The 6587-nt window shown below is 32.0% G+C and overlaps 1 long non-coding RNA gene across 1 annotated transcript; it reads right to left on the reverse strand.

The window, feature by feature from the left end:
• Positions 1-5059: 5059 nt before the first annotated feature.
• On the reverse strand, positions 5060-6568 carry LOC111717960 (uncharacterized). The gene is made up of 3 exons (XR_002768963.1): positions 6484-6568; positions 5908-6003; positions 5060-5140 (listed from the first exon to the last, which is right to left on the reverse strand). It is a non-coding gene; the product is annotated as an uncharacterized LOC111717960 (long non-coding RNA).
• Positions 6569-6587: the final 19 nt, after the last annotated feature.

The following is a 6587-nucleotide window of genomic DNA, read 5'->3' on the forward strand; positions in this document are numbered from 1 at the left end:
GGGGGGGGGTCAATCTTGTGGGACAATATTCTGTCAACCTGGAAAATATGAGAAAAGTCGTCTTCTTTGTTACGAGTCCGCGAAAACATGAAATGTTTTTACGCGACTGCAAGTAGGAGAAAAGTAAAGAAATAAAGTAAAGTCTTTGCCAAAAACTCATTATAATCAAAGTTTGAAATATCTAAGGTTTACACTATCAGGTTGCAAATATATAGAGATTATAAAAATTGAGTTTGTGGCAAAGACTTAATTCCATCGATACCCTTTATATATTAGAATTTCAAAAAGTTTTTTTTTCTTTGCCAGCAAGGGACTGCCTTAAAACATGGTTTAATTTGTATCGATATTTCATCAGATTTTAAGATAAATGGTGAAATATCAATGGAAACTATAGACATTTTTTTAACTGATGAATTCTGGATGTTTGCTGGATAATGAGTGCTCAGTTTTAAGTAAAATCTGTTTTCAAAGGGGTTAAAAGTTACAGGATGTCCCGCGAAACATGACAGTAGCAAGATGTATTAAAGGTCGTATTTGATCTTGGAATTAGTTTGCGGCATTTATTCGTAAACTTAATCCAATTAGTAAAATTCTAGAGTTAATAGTCACAAAGTACCCCCAGTCTTGGCATTTCCAAAATGTGGTCTGCCTTTTTTGTGCTTTCATTATTACCGAAGATATGAAACATGTCGTTTCAATTTCAAAATCTGTTATCTTATTTAATAAAATTAAAATCTGAACGAAATTCTTAATATCAACGGTAATATTGACAGCAAAAAAAAGGCAGACCACATTTTAGAAATGCCAGGACTGGGAGAATGTTGTGGTTATTGTTTCAAGAATAATGTGAAAAGGTTGAATGTAACAAATAAATTAAAAGTTCAAAGACGACTTTCAAGTCATCTTGCTACTGTAATGTTTCCATGGCACACCCTGTATATCCGCTTATTGGAGCTTATTTGTGAGAATAAAGAATAATAACAGGAATTTTAATCAACGTTATCAGCTATAATTATAAACCTTTATGTAATTACTTCTTATGAAATAAACGTACATAGAGACCTCTTTTTTCTTTTCAACCTAAATTGGTTGATTTCAGAGGAAAGTGTACAAATAATTTTTGTAGATTAAAAAAAAAAGTTTAAAAAGTAAAATTACTATGCTTTTGCCTTTTATTTTGAACCAAAACTAAATGTGTAAAATGTTGAATAGTCAAACGCTTTTTACAAGTCAAAACAAACAAATTTCAAATTAAATCATAAATGACTTTTTAGACCAATTTCGTTATAAATATCTTTCATTTTTCTTTAGGATGACTTGTGAATTTATTCATCAGAGACAATTAGAAGTAATGAGGAGAAGTGATTGATTGATAACGAAAATAATAAAAATTTAAGGGAGTGTACGTGGAAAATTAAAGGGGGTATAGGCATGGCGTCGTTCCTGAGGAACGATTGTTCTTTCACGAGAAAGTACAAAATTATCAAAAACGATCTCATCGTTCCAAGAAAAAGAACAAACATCTAGAACGATTATTAACAGAACTAATGTGGAACGAACGGAAATTTCTTTAAAAGAACGTTCAAATTAGGAACACCTTCTTATTATCAGGAACGCTTTCCAAGTCATATTTTGAATCAGGAAAGTGCAGGGGCGTACGATGAGGGGGCCTGGGTGCATCGATCAAGCATTGGATTAATAACCATATTTACCATTTTGAAAACTGATTATTTTCATTTGTGGTTTCTTTACAAAAGGTACATCTGACATGCCATTCTATAAATGGAGGGTCACTTGAACATAGCCATATATATATTCCATTTAAGTATAATTACATCTTATAAAAAAAAACTAAAAAATCTCACTTTTTCCCTTTACTAAAAAAGTTTTTATTCAGTGTAAATATAGATTTATTTAAATAATAAATCCTATGAAAATATAAATATTTTAAAAACGTTTCCATCTCTATTTTTCACCCCTTAAAGCTCATATACAATAGTATTAAGAGGGAGTGTCGGATGAGTCCACTTAAGAAAATTACATAAATAATTTATTTACACTTTGATTGGAACCGTTCTCGACTAAGAACACAAAGAACGGAGTGGAACGGGATGGATCGTTATCGATTAAGAACACCAAGAACAGAACGGAACAGAATGTGGATGGAATGATTTGAAGTAGAACAAACAATGACGATACGATCTAGAGCGAAACGGAACGATTTAAAAAAAAAGTCGGAACGTGCCCCAGCCCTAGGTATAGGCTTACGTCGAAAAATATTCGATGGTGATTGCTATAACTAATCTTACTTCTATCTGTTTTGTCTATAAGGAGAAAATTGTTAAAAACATCTCATACCGAAGAACATAGCTTCGATACAAATTCAGAAAGTTGCAATATTCGACTTGGATCGTAAACAAATCAATTTAATTCCAAACAAATCATTCAGATATTACAAACTATACCGTCCCTGTAAAGTGTATTTGCCCTAGAGTCGAAGATATTGGTTATGTAAATGTAATTTCTATTCTATTTATCTGCATGATAATTATTAACATTAAGAGACTATTAGCGTAGTTTTAAGTGACCCTCCATGCAAAGATGTCAATATCCGAATCACCGCTAAAAGCGAAGTATAATGAAGAATGAATTTGTAAACTGATTAATTTCAATCATGGTTTCTCTACAAAATTACTACTGCGGGGAAAACGTGGGCAATTATCAGAATTAAACACTGTTTTACCTAAAAAAACGACAATATCATCCACATTATGGATCAGATAATAGTTTCCATTGTCATATTTGCATGGAGGTTCCCTTGAAACTACGCTTACAGTCCCTTTAAACATAAATGATATATAATGAAGAAATAATGTTAAACTGATGATGAGCCTAAAATGAATATAGATAACAATGCAAATATTTATATCTAGGGACAGTGTTCGGCAAAATAAACTGGATAAGGAAGGCAATCTTAGAAATAGCACTGGCAGCCGTAGTACATTTGAATTTCCGAGCCGGGTCAACCTTTCCCAGTTTGTACTGTATCGCCCGGACATTGGGTAAATAAAGCAGACACTCAATAGGACTCGCCGGTGCAACAAGGTTGACGATGTCAGACTTTACGTAAAACTAAGTGGTATTGTTCCTACTGATTTTGTGGCACAAAAAGTCGTAGAACCAGCAGTGGCTAGTTCAATTACTTTTGTCTCTTTTTTAAACAAAATGTACGCAAAATCACCAAGAATTGTACAGTCAGCGAACTCATACTTCTAGGGGTCAAAGTGTACTTCAATGATGAGCGAGGTGGTTTGGTGTTTTAATGGATTGCATAATTATCGGACCACTCAGGAGTGAATTTTATTTCACAGAGCAATATATCATATTCACGAGAACTGAAGAAGGACATGATAACGACTAAACTAACTTAAATTTCTCTCTACAGAACTCATGTACACCACAAATACTGAATAACATAAAAACAGCCAATGTTCACAACCGACCTAGTTAATCTACAGTGAAACCCTTAATAACGAATACATCGAAAGAATTCATCAAATGTCGTATTCTTCACTTTCTGATAATGGAATGTTGCAGATATTTAGTTTTTTAATTAAATGATTATATGGAGCTCTTTAAAACTGTTCTCGCATATTCATGGCTATTTATTTATTTTCGCAAATACTGAAATTTACGAAATATAGTATAAAACTCATTGAAAAATTGTCAAGACGACATTTGATAAATTCTTCTGACGTATTCGTTATTAAGGGTTTCACTGTATATAATAGGAATATCCTTAAAACATCTTTGTACATTTATATCTTTCAAGATGAAAAATGTCGTCTTATGCGCAATCTATCTTTATCTATGGTGAACACATATTGAAACTTGGAACAAACATACAGACGGACAATGTGAAAACATATTGAAACTCGGAACAAACATACAGACGGACAATGTGAAAACATATTGAAACTTGGAACAAACATACAGACGGACAATGTAAAAACATATTGAAACTGCATGATAATTAGTTCCCAAAAATCTGCCTGAAGAGCTCAAGTTTCCAACTTAACTAAGTTTAAAGTTGAATTTAAGTATGCGGTGCTGAGTCTGAGTCTGACTGCAGAAATAAACAAAATATATGGAATTCTACTTTAGTAGTTTCTAAACTTGAGAATTGCTTAGGATAGCGTCTTCGTTATGTAAGAGCTTTTTAATGAGAAATGTGTGTGTTGAGAAATGTGCACGATTTCTGATTTTCCACTCCAATAAATAGTGATTCCTCAGTCTTTGATGGTTTATTTGTATATTTTTATATTTTCTATTTTTCTATTCTTTTTTATTCCCGTTTTACATTTTCTTTTACATTTTTTCATCTTTTTATTTTGTTCATTCATATAATTATATTTACTATTAATCTATTAATTCATTTATGCATTCTTTCACATATTCATCCTTCCTTTATTCATCCTTACATCAACTCATCCTTACTTCCTTTATACATTCATTCACCTATATTAATTAACCGTTCATTCATCCTGGTATTCATTAATTCATTCATTTTTAATTATTCCATACTTTTTTATTTATTTATTCATTCTCATTTATTTATTTGTTCATTCTTTATTCATCCTTTCATTGTTATTATTATATGTTTGATATATTGATATGTTTTTATTTATTTTTATCCTGAGCCCGCGATTTAAAAACTCCGACTCGAGCCGTAATTTTTTAAACCCGACTTTAAGAGTCCATCTTCGACCCAACTCTGACGACAGCTTGTGTCACGTGATTGACAGCGGGAAGATCTTTGGCTCGACTTAAGGAGTTAGGCCCAATGAAAATAAAACCGACCTTGGTTGGTTTAAGTGGAAAATTAGGCTCAACGTTGAATCTTTTTCTCATCAAAACCCGGAATGCGCCATCCTACCATGAAAATCTGCCAAATAGAATATTAAACCGGTTTTTTAAACTGAACTCTGTGGAAAATAAGATGCAGCTTGAATCCGAAAGCTCAAGCCGTAAGATGCCCAACTTAGACCCGAGCCGTATTTTCTTGAATTTTTTAAATCGCTGGCTCAGATATCCCTACCTCCTATTACGTAGGAATGTCTTCTTTTTGGCAGTGGGCGTCCTGTAATAATTTTTAAAAAATGTAATATGTTTTAATTTGTTTAAGAAAAAACTTCCTCAAACTCTTTGAAAAGCATAAGCCGAGACTACAGAAAAATCAGATAGAAATAAAATTTGTGCTGATTTACTGATATATATTTATATAAAACAACAATGATTTCTGTAGAAAAAATATATACAGTTAAACCCTAAATAATTGCAAAACATCGAAAGAATTTATCAAATATCGTCTTGACAATTTTTCTATGGGCCGGTTTTATACTATTTTACATAAATCTCAGTATTTGCGAAAATAAATAAATAGCCATGAATATGCGGGAACAGTTTTAAAGTGCTGCATATAATCATTTAATAAAAAACTAAATATCTGCAACATTCCATTATCAAAAAATGAAGAATACGACATTTGATGATGTATGGCTTATTTAGGGTTTTACTTTACAGTGATTGGTAATAACATCAACAAAATGAAGCCGACTTTTCTATTTCAGAATTGATTTCTAATAAGCTTTTCAAATTATTAAAGTTTATAAGTAAACAAAAAAAATGTTATATTGACAGCTTCTCTCTGTTTCCATACATGCTGTTTGAAAGATTTAAAGAAATTAAAAATTTAAATCGAAAGTTGTCTTCATTGTATTGATATATACGACGATGACAGGATTGTATGACTTTATCATTAGGCTTTTAGCCTTTTCTCGACTGAAGTCTTTGCTCCTTGAGGACGACATTGACGAAGACGACATTATTTGACGTATTCGAATTTACCTTGGACAGTTATAGTGGATCTCCGCCTGCATTCAAGATCCGAGGATTTATCAAACCCCGGCCTCTTCCTCTCAGCCTCCCGTACACTGTCATAATCTAAATATTGAAGAAGGTTTTAAATATCGTCTTCTGTTGCATTCCAACTAATAAGATTGACAGGGTTACCCACAAAGGATGAGACTTCAGAGATAAAGAATAATCATTTTAATGTCTGTTTCCTTAACTTCATGATTTAAACTTCTTTCTATCTTTCCCAAATCATTAAATAAGCTGTTTTTAGACCACATTCAAGGCAGCAGACTTGATTTGAATTTGAGATATTTGAAAAGTTTCAACTGTCGTCTTTACAGTCTTGTTTTTTTGTTGGTAACCCTGTATTAAGGTCTAACAAATGCTTGTAATTTTCAAATATATTTATAATCAATTTTTTAGATCATTTGATCTTGAAAATACAGAAATGGCATGAACACATTAAGAAGATTCACTTCTTTAAAATAATGAGAATTTTTTTTTTAATTAAACCCATAACCCCCCCCCCGTTGAAAATATCCACGTTGCGCCACTATCTTCAATCACCTTTACATCGAACTGTTTGAATTAGTTTCTTTCCGTTTCCGTTATCTTTCACCAGCACGTTATACTAAATATACATATTTAATTAGCTTTCACCAGTACGTAAT

The sequence above is a fragment of the Eurytemora carolleeae genome, unplaced genomic scaffold (genome assembly GCF_000591075.1).
Source record: "Eurytemora carolleeae unplaced genomic scaffold, Eaff_2.0 scaffold1402, whole genome shotgun sequence".
In the NCBI taxonomy this organism is placed as follows: domain Eukaryota; kingdom Metazoa; phylum Arthropoda; class Copepoda; order Calanoida; family Temoridae; genus Eurytemora; species Eurytemora carolleeae.